Below are 15,949 nucleotides of genomic sequence, written 5' to 3'. Positions count from 1 at the left end.
AGTGAAGGAAGGGACGAACCTACAACCAAGATTACCCAGCAAGGATCTCACTCAGATTCGATGGAGAAATTGAAAGCTTAACAGGCAAGCAAAAGCTAAGAGAATTCAGCACCACCAGACCAGCTCTACAACAAATGCTAAAGGAACTTCTCTAAGTGGGAAACACGAGAGAAGAAAAGGACCTACAAAAACAAACCCAAAACAGTTAAGAAAATGGTCATAGGAACATACATATCGATAATTACCGTAAACATGAATGGATTAAATGCTCCAACCAAAAGACACAGGCTTGCTGAATGGATACAAAACAAGACCCATATATATGCTGTATACAAGAGACCCACTTCAGACCTAGGAACACATACAGACTGAAAGTGAGGGGATGGAGAAAGATATTCCATGCAAATGGAAATCAAAAGAAAGCTGGAGTAGCAATACTCATATCAGGTAAAATAGACTTTAAAATAAAGAATGTTACAAGAGAGAAGGAAGGACACGACATAATGATAAAGGGATCAATCCAAGAAGAATATATAACAATTATAAATATATATGCACCCAACATAGGAGCACCTCAATACATAAGGCAACTGCTAACAGCTATAAAGAGGAAATCGACAGTAACACAATAAGAGTGGGGGATTTCAATACCTCACTTATACCAATGGACAGATCATCCAAACAGAAAATTAATAAGGAAACAGAAGCTTTAAATGACACAATAGACCAGAGAGATTTAATTGATATTTATAGGACATTCCATACAAAAACAGCAGATTACACTTTCTTCTACAAGTGCGCACAGAATATTCTCCAGGATAGATCATATAGTGGGTCACAAATCAAGCTTCAGTAAATTTAAGAAAATTGAAATCATATCAAGCATCTTTTCTGACCACAATGCTATGAGATTAGAAATCATTACAGGGAAAAAAAACGTAAAAAACAGAAACAGATGGAGGCTAAACAATACGTTGCTAAATAACCGAGAGATCATTGAAGGAATCAAAGAGGAAATCAAAAAATACCTAGAGACAAATGACAATAAAAACACAATGATCCAAAACCTATGGGATGAAGCAAGAGCAGTTCTAAGAGGGAAGTTTATAGCTATAGAGGACAGCCTCAAGAAACAAGAAACATCGCAAATAAAAAATCTAACGTTACATCCAAAGGAAGTAGAAAAGAAGAACAAACAAAACCCACAGTTAGCAGAAGGAAAGAAATCATAAAGATCAGAGCAGAAATAAATGAAATAGAAACAAAGAAAACAACAGCAAAGATCAATAAAAACTAAAAGCTGGTTCTTTGAGAAGATAAACAAAATTGATAAACCATTAGCCAGACTTATCAAGAAAAAAAGGGAGAGGACTCAAATCTAATTAGAAATGAAAAAGGAGAAGTTACAACAGAAACTGCACAAATACAAAGGATCCTAAGAGACTAATACAAGCAACTCTATGTCAATAAAATGGACAACCTGGAAGAAATGGACAAATTCTTAGAAACGTATAACCTTCCAAGACTGAACCAGGAAGAAATGGAAAATATCAACAGACCAATCACAAGTCATGAAACTGAAACTGTGATTAAAAATCTTCCAACAAACAAAAGTCCAGGACCAGATGGCTTCACATGCGAATTCTATCAAACATTTAGAGAAGAGATAACACCCATCCTTCTCAAACTCTTCCAAAAAATTGCAGAGGAAGGAACACTCCCAAACTCATTCTATGAGGCCACCATCAACCTGATACAAAAACCAGACAAAGATACTACAAAAAAACAAAATTACAAACCAATATCACTGATGAATATAGATGCAAAAATCTTCAATGAAATACTAGCAAACAGAATCCAACAAACACATTAAAAGGATCATACACCATGATCAAGTGGGATTTACCCCAGGAATGCAAGGATTCTTCAATATACGCAAATCAATCAATGTGATACACCATATTAACAAACTGAAGGAGAAAAACCATATGATCATCTCATTAGCTGCAGTAAAAGCTTTTGACAAAATTCAACACCCAATTATAATAAAAACTCTCCAGAAAGTGGGCATAGAGGGAACCTACCTCTACATAATAAAGTCCATATACAACAAACCCACAGCAAACATCATTCTCAATGCTGAAAAACTGAAACCATTTCCTCTAAGATCAGGAACAAGACAAAGATGTCCACTCTCACAACTATTATTCAGCATAGTTTTGGAAGTCCTAGGAATGGCATTCAGAGTAGAAAAAGAAATAAAAGGAATCCAAATTAGAAAAGAAGAAGTAAAGCTGTCACTGTTTCCAGATGACATAATACTATACACAGAGAATCCTAAACATGCTATCAGAAAACTGCTAGAGCTACTCAATGAATTTGGTAAAGTAGCAGGATACAAAATTAACACAGAGAAAGCTCTTGCACTCCTATACACTAATGATGAAAAATCTGAAAGAGAAATTAAGGAAACACTCCCATTTACCACAGCAACAAAAAGAATAAGATACCTAGGAATAAACCTACCTAGGGAGACAAAAGACCTGTATGCAGAAAACTATAAGACACTGATGAAAGAAATTAAAGATGACACCAACAGCTGGAGAGATATACCATGTTCTTGGATTGGAAGAATTCATATTGTGAAAATGACTGTACTACCCAAAGCAATCTACAGATTCAATGCAATCCCTATCAAATTAACAATGGCATTTTTTACAGAACTAGAACAAAAAATCTTAAAATTTGTATGGAGACCCAAACGACCCCAAATAGCCAAAGCAGTCTTGAGGGAAAAAAACGGAGTTGGACGAATCAGATTCCCTGACTTCAAACTACACTACAAAGCTACAATAATCAAGACAGTACGGTACTGGCACAAAAACAGAAATATAGATCAATGGAACAAGATAGAAAGCCCAGAGATAAACCCACACACCTAGGGTCAACTAATCTATGACAAGGGAGGCAAGGATATACAATGGAGAAAAGACAATCTCTTCTATAAGTGGTGCTGGGAAACTGGACAGCTACATGTAAAAGAATAAAATTAGAACACTCCCTAACACCATACACAAAAATAGACTCAAAATGGATTTGAGACCTAAATGTAAGATTGGACACTATAAAACTCGTAGAGGAAAGCACAGGAAGAACATTCTTTGACATAAATCACAGCAAGATCTTTTTTCATCCACCTCCTAGAGTAATGGAAATAAATACAAAAATAAACAAATGGGACCTAATGAAACTTCAAACCTTTTGCACAGCAAAGGAAACCATAAACAAGATGAAAAGACAGCCCTCAGAATGGGAGAAAATATTTGCAAATGAAGCAACGGACAAAGGATTGATCTCCAAAATATATAAACAGCTCATGCAGCTCAATATTAAAAAAACAAAAAACCCAATCCAAAAATGGGCAGAAGACCTCAACAGACTTTTCTCCAAAGAAGACATACAGATGGCCAAGAAGCATATGAAAAGCTGCTCAACATCACTAATTATTACAGAAATGCAAATCAAAACTACAATGAGTTATCACCTCACACCAGTCAGAATGGGCATCATCAGAAAATTTACAAACAACAAATGCTGGAGAGGGTGTAGAGAAAAGGGAACCCTCTTGCACTGTTGGTGAGAATGTAAATTGATACAGTCACTATGGAGAACAGTATGGAGTTTCCTTAAAAAACTAAAAATAGAATTACCATATGATCCAGCAATCCCACTACTCGGCATATACCCAGTGAAAACCATAATTCAAAAAGACACATGCACCCCAAAGTTCACTGCAGCACTATTTACAATAGCCTGGTCATGGAAGCAACATAAATGCCCATAGACAGACAAATGGATAAAGAAGATGTGGTACATATAAACAATGGAATATTACTCAGCCATAAAAAGGAACGAAATTGTGCCATTGGTAGAGATGTGGATGGATCCAGAGACTGTCATACAGAGTGAAGTAAGTCAGAAAGAGGAAAACAAATATCGTATATTAATGCATATACATGGAACCTAGAAAAATGGTTCGGATGAACTGGTTCACCGGGCAGAAATTGAGACACAGATGTAGAGAAGAAACATATGGACACCAAGGGGGGAAAGTGGCGGTGGGTGGGGGGGTGGTGTGATGAATTGGGACATTGTGGTTGACATGTATACACTAATGTGTGTAAAATGGATGACTAATAAGAACATGCTGTATAAATAAATATATAAGAAAAATATTTTTTTTAAAAAAAAAGAAAAATCAACTAACAACATAGTAAGCGAAAATGGATATCCCATACATGTTTATTCATTCATTTATACTTTCAGTATATAGGTAATTTTTTTAAATTAATTAATTAATTTATTTTTGGCTGTATTGGGTCTTTGTTCCTGCACATGGGCTTTCTCTAGTTGCGGTGAGCAGGGGCTACTCATCATTGCAGTGCACGGGCTTCTCATTGTGGTGGCTTCTCTTGTTGCAGTGCACAGGTTCTAGGCGTGTGGGCTTCAGTAGCTGTGGCACTCGGGCTCAGTAGTTCTGGCTCACGGGCTCTAGAGCGCAGGCTCAATAATTGTGGCACATGGGCTTAGCTGCTTCGTGGCATTTGGGATCTTCCTGGGCCAGGGAACAAACCTATGTCCCCTGCACTGGCAGGCGGATTCTTTTTTTTTTTTTTTTTAACACATTTATTGGAGTATAATTGCTTTACACTGTTGTGTTAGTTGCTGCTGTATAACAAAGTGAATCAGCTATACATATACATGTATCCCCATATCCCCTCCCTATCCCACCCCTCTACGCGGTCACAAAGCACAGAGCTGACCTCCCTGTGCTATGTGGCTGCTTCCTACTATATTTGGTAGTGTATATATGTCAATGCCACTCTCTCACTTCCTCTCACCTTACGCTTCCCCCTCCCAGTGTCCTTAAGTCCATTCTCTACATCTGTGTCTTTACTTCTGTCCAGCCCCTAGGTTCTTCAAAACCATTTCTTGTTCTTTTTTAGATTCCATATATATGTGTTAGCATACGATATTTGTTTTTCTCCTTCTGACTTACTTCACTCTGTATGACAGTCTCTAGGTCCATCCACCCCACTACAAATAATTTTGTTTCTTTTTATGACTCAGTAATTTTCCATTGTATATATGTGCCACATCTTCTTTATCCATTCATCAGTCGGTGGACACTTAGGTTGCTTCCATGTCCTGGCTATTGTAAATAGTGCTGCAATGAACATTGTGGTACATGACTCTTTTTGAATTATGGTTTTCTCAGGGTATATGCCCAGTGGTGGGACTGCTAGGTTGTATGGTAGTTCTATTTTTAGTTTTTTAAGGAACCTCCATACTGTTCTCCATAGTGGCTGTATCAATTTACATTCCCACCCACAGTGCAACAGGTTTCCCTTTTCTGCACACCTTCTCCAGCATTGTTTGTAGATTTCTTGATGATGACCATTCTGACCGGTGTGAGGTGATACCGCAGTGTAGTTTTGATTTGCATTTCCCTAATGATTAGTAATGTTGAGCATCCTTTCATGTGTTTGCTGGCCATCTGTATACCTTCTTTGCAGAAATGTCTATTTAGGTCTTCTGCCCATTTTTGGATTGGGTTGTTTGTTTTCTTGATGTTGAGCTGCATGAGCTGCTTGTAAATTTTGGCGATTAATCCTTTGTCATTTGCTTCATTTGCAAATATTTTCTCCCATTCTGAGGGTTGTCTTTTGGTCCTGTTCATGGCTTCCTTTGCTGTGCAAAAGCTTTTAAGTTTCATTAGGTCCCATTTGTTTATTTTTGGTTTTATTTCCATTTCTCTAGGACGTGGGTCAAATAGGATCTTGCTGTGATTTATGTCATAGAGTGTTCTGCCTATGTTTTCCTCTAAGAGTTTGATAGTGTTTGGCCTTACATTTAGGTCTTTAATCCATTTTGAGTTTATTTTTGTGTATGGTGTTAGGGAGTGTTCTAATTTCATTCTTTTACATGTAGCTGTCCAGTTTTCCCAGCACCGCTTATTGAAGAGGCTGTCTTTTCTCCATTGTATATTGTTGCTTTCTTTATCAAAGATAAGGTGACCATAATTGCGTGGGTTTATCTCTGGGCTTTCTATCCTTTTCCACTGATCTATATTTCTGTTTTTGTGCCAGTACCATACTGTGTTGATTACTGTAGCTTTGTAGAATAGTCTGAAGTCAGGGAGCCTGATTCCTCCAGCTCCGTTTTTCTTTCTCAGAATTGCTTTGGCTATTCGGGGTCTTTTGTGTTTCCATATAAATTGTGAAATATTTTGTTGTAGTTCTGCGAAAAATGCCATTGGTAGTTTGATAGGGATTCCACTGAATGTGTAGATTGCTTGTGGTAGTAGAGCCATTTTCACAATGTTGATTCTTCCAATCCAAGGACATGGTATATCTCTCCATCTGTTGGTATCATCTTTAATTTCTTTCATCAGTGTCTTATAGTTTTCTGCATACAGGTCTTTTGTCTCCTTAGGTAGGTTTATTCCTAGGTATTTTTTCTTTTTGTTGCAGTGCTACATGGGAGTGTTTCATTAATTTCTCTTTCAGATTTTTCATCATTAGTGTATAGGAATGCAAGAGCTTTCTGTGTGTTAATTTTGTATCCTGCTACTTTACCAAATTCATTGAGTAGCTCTAGCAGTTTTCTGATAGCATCTTTAGGATTCACTATGTATAGTAACATGTCATCTGCAAACAGTGACAGCTTTACTTCTTCTTTTCCAATCTGGATTCCTTTTATTTCTTTTTCTTCTCTGATTGCTGTGGCTAAAACTTCCAAACCTACGTTGAATAGCAGTGGTGAGAGTGGACAACCTTGTCTTGTTCCTGATCTTAGAGGAAATGGTTTCAGTTTTTCACCATTGAGATCAATCTTGGCTGTGGGTTTGTCGTATATGGCCTTTATTATGTTGAGGTAAGTTCCCTCTATGCCTACTTTCTGCAGGGTTTTTATCATAAATCGGTGTTGCATTTTGTCAAAAGCTTTTTCTGCATCTATTGAGATAATCATATGGTTTTTCTACTTCAGTTTGTTAATATGGTGTATCACGTTGATTGATTTGCATATATTGAAGAATCCTTGCATCCCTGGGATAAACCCCACTTGATCATGGTGTATGATCCTTTTAATGTGCTGTTGGATTCTGTTTGCTAGTGTTTTGTTGAGGATTTTTGCATCTGTGTTCATCAGTGACACTGGCCTGTAGTGTTCTTTCTTTGTGACATCTTTCTCTGGTTTTGGTATCAGGGTGATGGTGGCCTCGTAGAATGAGTTTGGGGGTGCTCCTCCCTCTGCTATATTTTGGAAGAGTATGAGAAGGATAGGTGTTAGCTCTTCTGTAAATGTTTGATAGAATTCCCCTCTGAAGCCATCTGGTCCTGGGCTTTTGTTTGTTGGAAGATTTTTAATCAGAGTTTCAATTTCAGTGCTTGTGAATGGTCTGTTTATATTTTCTATTTCTTCTTGGTTCAGTCTCAGAAAGTTGTGCTTTTCTAAAAATGTGTCCATTTCTTCCAGGTTGTCCATTTTATTGGCATATAGTTGCTTGTAGTAATCTCTCATAATTCTTTGTATTTCTGTAATGTTAGCTATTACTTCTCCTTTTTCTCTTCTAATTCTGTTGATTTGGATATTCTCCCTTTTTTTCTTGATGAGTCTGGCTAATGGTTCATGAATTTTATCTTCTCAAAGAACCAGCTCTTGGTTTTCTTGATCTTTGCTATCATTTCCTTCATTTCATTTATTTCTGCTGTGATTTTTATGATTTCTTTCCTTCTGCTAACTTTGGGGGTTTTTGTTCTTCTTTCTCTAATTACTTTAGGTGTAAGGTTAGGTTGTTTATTTGAGATATTTCTGTTTCTTGAGGTAGGACTGTATTGCTGTAAACTTCCTTCTTAGAACTGCTTTTGCTTCATCCCATAGGTTTTGGACTGTTGTGTTTTCACTGTCATTTGTTTCTAGGTATTTTGTGATTTCCTCTTTGATTTATTCAGTGATCCCTTGCTTATTTGGTAACGTATTGTTTAGCCTCCATGTGTTTGCATTTTTTTACAGTTTTTTTTTCCTGTAATTGATACCTAGTCTCATAGCATTGTGGTCGGAAAAGATACTTGATATGATTTCAATTTTCTTAATTTACCAAGGCTTGATTTCTGACCCACGACATGATCTATCCTGGAGAATGTTCCACGAGCACTTGAGAAGAAAGTGTATTCTGTTGTTTTTGGATGGAATGTCCTATAAATATCAATTAAGTCCATCTTGTTTAATGTATCATTTAAAGCTTGTGTTTCCTTATTTATTTTCATTTTGGTTGATCTGTCCATTGGTGAAAGTGGGGTGTTAAAGTCCCCTACAATGATTGTGTTACAGTTAGCTTCCCCTTTTTTTTTTTTTTTTTTTTTTGCGGTATGTGGGCCTCTCACTGTTGTGGCCTCTCCCGTTGCGGAGCACAGGCTCCGGATGCACAGGCTCAGCAGCCATGGCTCACGGGCCCAGCTGCTCCGCGGCATGTGGGATCCTCCCGGACTGGGGCACGAACCCGTGTCCCCTGCATCGGCAGGCAGACTCTCAACCACTGCGCCACCAGGGAAGCCCTAGCTTCCCCTTTTATGGCTGGTAGCATTTGGGCAGGTGGATTGTTAATGAGTACAACACCAGGGAAGTCCCAGTATATAGCTAATTTTAATAATATTTAAAACACTTGTTGATTTCTCATTCCTGATACTACATCTGGCCCTCAAGTTGATTTAAAAAAAACAAAAGGAAAGGAAAAAATTGGACACACTTCCTGTCTTCAAGGATCTGTGGGACTTGTTGAAGGATCAGAATTTCCATCTTGCTGAGTTGGTTTTTTTCAGTATGGCATCAGGTTGTACTTACCCATCCATTTGTTCTCTTTGATTAGCCCTCAGGACTGTGGCCTGAACACAGTTCCACCAGGTTGAGTGGACACCATGAGAGAGGGATTTTCTTCATGCCTAGTCCATCAGGGACCATGAAGTAGGCAAGTCTGTGAGCACCATGTCAGTCCCCACAAATCCTCATCCCACACCCAGCAGAGGAGTGGTACTGCATGGTACAGCTTCTGCCTTCTGCCAGCAGTGTGATCTTGGGCAAGTAACCCAGCCCTCTGATATGTTTCCTCATTTATATCATGAAAATAATAACCCTCCACCATTGGGAGGCTATGAGGATCAAATTAGTTAATTCAGATGAAGCACTTACATCAGTGCCAGGCACATAGTGTGTTCCCAATAAGCACTGACTATTACTGTTAATCAGAAATGAGGTTGTACATAGAGGAGAACAGCTCATGATTCTTCTCAGTCGGGAAGACTCCACTTCTTTTCTTAATTAGATCGCTGTTAGTTAAAATTACTTATATATATTTTATCTGAGGGCTCAGTTTCTCTTTCTCTAATTACTTCACAGAAAAACAGTTACAGATTTAATTCACTATATTAGAAACAACTAGTTGGCATTGTGTAAAGAGAATTTGAAGCTTAAGAGGAATTACAGTGGGAGAAGAAAGTCTAAGAGAAGGCTGGAACAAATGGACGGATTTTTGAATGATGTGATCAAGTATGTCTTTTCTTTAATATTGCTTCCTCCCTGAATCTTTCTAATAGGACAAAGATGGAGGGACACTATTCAGCAAAAAACATCCTATGGAAAAGCCCAGAGGATGGAAAAGGTAGAAAATTTCCTTTAGGGTAAACTAATTTATGAAAACAAGTGTCCACTGTCTCTCCAGAGAAGGTGAGCTGCTCAGGGTACCAGCACAGATAAGCCATAAGCTATTCCTGATGCCCAAGGAACAAACTGCTATCAAACAGTTAATTGTGTTTACCTGATAAATTGAATGGAAGGAGAAATAAAATTCTTAACTTTTCTCACCTTTGTAACTCTCCTTCCTCCATTTCTTTTATTTTGAGGTCCTGCTGGCTAATGCATTCTAGAGATTTATCTGGTCCTGTTTTTTTGTTTGTTCATTTTTTTTTTTTAATTTCAGTGGCAAAATTAGCCTCAAACAGCAATCTAATAATGTCAAGTCAAGACAAATACAGTGGTGAATTTGTAGTTTTTATAGTTGTATTCTTAAGCTTAAATGTATTCCTTTTGATATGATTAATTCTAACAAAATTACTACTTTTAAAGTTGTACGTAACTCCAAGAGACTAGTTTATTTTTATGTGCTTTTTCCCCCATTGATTCTGTCAAGAAGTGGAATTCTAATTAAATTATCTTAATTTGACACAGTCAAAAATGTTTAGATTAGGTTTGTGTTAATGGTAACTTGATCTAGGGAAAACACTCCAGAGGATGCACAAGTGTCTCATTGGTTTTTGTTTCCTAATAAAGCAAGTAATTATAGCAGCACAACAGAGTCACACGTCCCCTTTATAAACGTCACTATGGCTGGCAAGCAATCATACATGCAGGTATTTCCACTGCTACCCCCATTCCCAAACTAGACCATCCCTGTTTTACCAAGATAGACTTTGCCCTTGAAAGCAGAATGACCCAATGGAAAGATGGTGGGAAAGACTGCTTTGTAAGTCTGGATGAGCTTCTGCCTTCAAAGTTGCCTTTATTTCTCCCTCCCTGCTCCCTCCACCCCTACATCCTTGTGGGTCTCCCCCTCTCCCTTCTCCCCATTCTCCCCTCTCCCTGCTCTCCACTTCCCCAGTTTCTCTTGCTCTCCTTTACTTCTCACTTCTCCTCTGTCTTTTTTTTTGCGGTACGCGGGCCTCTCACTGTTTTGGCCTCTCCCGTTGCGGGGCACAGGCTCCGGACGCGCAGGCTCAGCGGCCATGGCTCACAGGCCCAGCCTCTCCGCGGCATGTGGGATCTTCCCAGACCGGGGCACGAACCCGTGTCCCCTGCATCAGCAGGCGGACTCTCAACCACTGCGCCACCAGGGAAGCCCTCCTCTGTCTTGATTATGTGCACTTTGATATTTTTTTCCTCATCTGAACTGCAGATTGCATTCTCTCATTCATTCAAGCTAACAAATATTTATGGAACACCCCTCCTGTATCAGGAAAGTGTCATGAATAAGGCACTGACTCTGTCCTCAAGAACCTTAGAATTTACTAAAGGGAATTTTATAAAATAATCATGACACCATATCAATAGCTATATACAAATATATATATACACATATATATGTATATGTGTGTGTATATATATATACATACATATATACATACATATATATATATATACATATGTGTGTATATAGATATGCCAAAGAGGAAGCAGGGAAGACAAAGTGCTTCTATAACACAGTCTTGGGCATGGATGAAAATACAGGCAAGTCCCCCCAGAATACTAAGCTGGTGTCTGCCAGGTAAGTAGGATTCTTCTGGCATTTATAATGAGCACCTAGTTTGTTTCTTCCAGGCACTGTGATCACCACATACCTACATAACCTAGGGGTTTTGTAGGTGTTGCCTTGCTATCCCCACTACAACTGGGCATGTAGTTCATTACCCTTGCTCATTATGTAGGGCTGTGCTGTTCAATATGGGAGGTAGTAGCCAAATAAGCCACTGAACACTTGAAAGGTGGCTTGTCTGAGTTGAGATGTGTTTAAGTGCAAAATGCATACCGGATTGTAAGACTTAGTATATAAAAAAAAGAGAATGCAAAGTATCACATTCATGATTCTTATGCTGATTACAAGCAGAAATGATAATAATTTGGCTATATTGGATTAAATATGCATTAGTGGATTAAATACGCATGTGTATCTATTTCTTTTTACTGTTTCGAATGTGGCTCTTAGAAAATCTTAAATTACCATATGTGGCTTGCACTGTGTTTCTTCTGGATAGAAATCTCCTCTAGATTCTCTCTGAGTGATTTGGCGACAAAGCTGCGTCCTCCCATTGAGCATGTGGGTAGTCACCTCCACTCCGCCCATCTATTTATTCAGTAGCTACTGGAGTGGGAAGTGCTTCTGCATCCAACCTAATCCTGGGTGTTGACCCAGAATGACTGCTCTTGCGGGCAGGACCTGGGTCTGTATCCATCTGAACAAAACATCTCCCAACAACCCTGGAGAAACTGCACAGCCTTGGAGAATTGCCTTATAGAAAGCTGCAGGAATCTGGGCTCCAAGGGCCAGAGGCTGTTCTGTGCAAGGTCTGACTATCCTCATAAGAAGGGACACCTTCATCTGCAAAGTTGTCCCCCACTTACAGCTTTCCGAATGTGTTAATTTCCTTTATAATTGACTCCCACATATTATTCTTAAGCAGAGGATCATGTACAACATTTCTCTTGCAGAAATTTCTAGGATGAAAAATGAAGTGAACATTCCTTTTTCCTTTGTTTACTTAAATGGCCACATCCTCCTACTCAGTGCAAAGCCATTACCATCTTTTTTCTGTGATCTAATTACAAATGGAATAAGCTCTTAATTCCCCTTTCCATCATTATAAGATCTATGACATGAAAATGCCTCTGCAAAGACTTCCAGAGTGCTTATTTTCTGTCATGTATTTGATACAACTTATAGGGGCAAAGTTATTTGTTTGTGCAGAAATAAATTGCACTCAGAGGTGTTTACATGACAGAGACTGATAGGTGTTTTCTATCAGGGCTCTGCCTGGTTTGCCAATTTGTTTACTGCAGCCTGTTTTAGGAAACCAGGAGAAGAGTATTTAGCAGCAAGTTAAATGCTTTTAAATATCATGTAACTTTCTCATTCTTTTAAAAATAATTGTCACATACTTGAGAGTCTTGTAAGCGGAATGTTGCTGGATACGTAATTTGGTTTCACGTTTCCTGTGCATCACAGAGTGGCTTTTTTTCCATCATAGTTGATCTTCACCCTTTACCATCTGGGAATTTGAACTCTATTTTTAGCCATTTCATGAGTTGTCAATTTAATGCATTTAAAGAGGGCAGAGCAGATGTCTAAAACATTGAAGGTAATTAATTAAGTCCCACAATTTCCAGACTACACAAAAACAATTTGCCATTGCCTGTAAAATGGTATAATTGAGTATTATAAATGTTTCCAGGCCAAGTCTTGCTATGAATTATTTAGTGCATCTGTCCTAATTAAAGCCCTATTGGAAGATTAATGTCTCATAACCTGACAAACTACTTTACTTAGTAACAAATTATCCATATAATGACCTCAAAGTAAATTTATATAACCCAAGAAGCCATCTGAAAGAACTCACAAGCACAGTTCAGTAGAGGGAATTTCCTCTGCATATTTACACTCATCTGTCCAATATTCTTTCAGCTTTGAATAGTTGTAAATGAAAATCAATCTGTTCCCAAATAAGTCTCTTAATCATTTCTAGCTTTAGTCAACACCTTGTAAAAGATATGTGATTCACATTTCTTGCAACCGTCTCGTTACACCTTACATCAAGAATTTGCACTAAAGACAAAGATATGCAAGTCTGTAACATTGAATGCACTGGCAATAATGAAGAATCCTTTTTTCATTCTTATTCTAACCTCTTGTTTTTAGGATGAGATCACCCTGATTATTTTTCAGCAATACGAGAAACACCAAATATTCAGTCAACAGTATCTTCAGCTGAATGATGGGTCATTGCCCTATCAAGGCTGGATGCCAGAGGATCTGATAATAGTATAATACTGAGGTCACTTAAGCCTAAACTTAGAAGCAAACTAGGTGAACCAATCCTGCTTTGGCATTAGGGAACTAATGTGCCTTACAGCTGTAATCCCTATAACACTATTTTTAAAAATCGATGGCATGCCACGTACCTGATGGGCAATGAAAAGGGGACCTCTGCTGATTGCATCTCCTGATATAAAGTAGTCCGGAGAGGGAAGAGGCAGGGTCAGCAAGGGGAAAGCTTAATACCCTTTCTTCTTAATGGAAATCATTCCCTCCCATCACAAATGCACTGCCCTTATCATGAACTTCTTTAAAAAGCACTTTACATATTATTTCTAAAGCTTAAAAAAAATCTTTCCAACTAGGTTTCACAGGAGATTTGTCAACAAATCTGAAGATCGATCTCTCTCTCTCTCTCTCTCTCTCTCTATGTACCTATGTATATTCACTGGCTGCCCTATTTTAGAACACAAAATACAAAAATATCATCAGAGTTAAGTAAAATTTTTTTAAACTGTGTTAAAGTATGGTTAATTGGCCATAATTGTGAGAAAGTAAATAAGATCTGATTAGATATATAACATTAGCATGGGATGGGATACATATATATGAATATATATATGAAAGGAATATTTAGCAAACTGCCTTACTGTCATAAGTCCAACAACAGTTTATTTATAAACTATAGTTCACTCTTATCTGGACAGATAAATATTCCAAATTTTTTCTTCTCCTAGCTTGGATCTTAGCATTCATAAAGTCATTGTCCTTTAGCATTTCTTCCATGTAACTTTCTTTTCCATTTAGAATTTCTCACACTGGAAAACAATTCAGTTTCTTCTTTACACCCCTGTATGAATCGTATATTTTAACAAAAATGAAGTCATATGCATTTACAGGAATAAGCTCAATAGGGCCAAACTGATGGAATGCTACTTAACATCTCCCCCTTTCTTCTTTTGCGTCTACAGAGTATTTGGTGCTCTTTTAAAATGCTTTTAGCCAGAGTCCACCTCATGCAGAGGTGCAAAAGTACCTCTAGCTCCATACAATGGGCTTACTGACTTTTTTGCCAAATGGAAGGAAGAAAGTAGTGAAATTAAGCAGGGAAAGGAGAGAGTTGAGTATTTTTTCATAACATTTGTTTCCTGAGTAACAGTAGCTCATTGTAGAAATTTGGAATATAGGGAAAAGTGTAAAGAAAAATCATAAAAATTGTTCATAGACCCATCAACCAATGATAATCTCATTAGCATTTTGGTATGCTTCCATTTCTTTTTTCTATGCAGCCATTATATACTGGAGTCTTTCCTCATGGAGTTTTACTTTTCATTACATTGTAAGCATTTTCCAGTGGTCTTAGCTTTTTACCTGTATAGAGAATGATTGTTTTTCATCATAACTAAATGTGGCGTTCGTGTAAAGCAGAGGAAATGTGTCCTTCCCGTGGAATTAAGTTTCAGACTCCTCAGAAATGGCAAGAAACTAGCTCTAATCTACTCTTAAGATTTCTGCTGAGTAGCAGACAAGTTGTAAACTGATCAACAGAAGACAAATGGATGTCTGGTTGCAGGTATATATACACACTTGTACTCCTGCATTCTTGGAAGTAGTCTATTAGAAAAAAAAAAAAAAACCCAGCTTACTAAAATACACTGAGAGTATAAAAAATAAATGTTAAAAATCATATAACTGTATAAATAAAAACATGATTCTTCTAAGTTAATAGCTGTTAAAGGCATAAAAGTTTTATTATTTTAATAAAAAATCAGAAGTAGAACCCAACTGAAAAAAAAGCTTTAAAATATATTATGATATTACACCTACACTTCAAATATGTTTTGGGAAACGTTTTTTATTAGAACAATAGGTTATCAATAGGCATGAGTGCATGTTCTGCTCAGAATGAACAATCAGATATTTATCTATCTGTTTAAAACTGGGTTTTTCACTCAAAACTTAGTAGGTTTTGGCAAAACACAATGAAAGAGAGTTTTCTTGTTCTTCTGCCTTAGAGTATCGCCTGAGATAGACATTGAAGGCTCAGCCTTATAAATATTCATAATAATTGTTCTCAGGTGGCATCCAGGAGTCCCCAAGACAAACCACCATTTGAAGACATTTCAAAAAATATCTGGAAAACATACACACAAAAAAGAGAATCTTTGAGGCATTCATTCACACATTTACTAATTCACATAACCATGATTAAATGTCAGGTTCTAGAACTGTGAAACAGCTGAACTTAATGTTGCAATACGGGGGCAAAAATGCACATACATATTACATCCATGCAGCAGAAATGTTAAA

This window comes from Mesoplodon bidens, assembly GCF_964165515.1.
Source record: "Mesoplodon bidens genome assembly, chromosome: 12".
NCBI lineage: Eukaryota > Metazoa > Chordata > Mammalia > Artiodactyla > Ziphiidae > Mesoplodon > Mesoplodon bidens.
Note: the sequence above shows the minus strand (reverse complement) of the source record.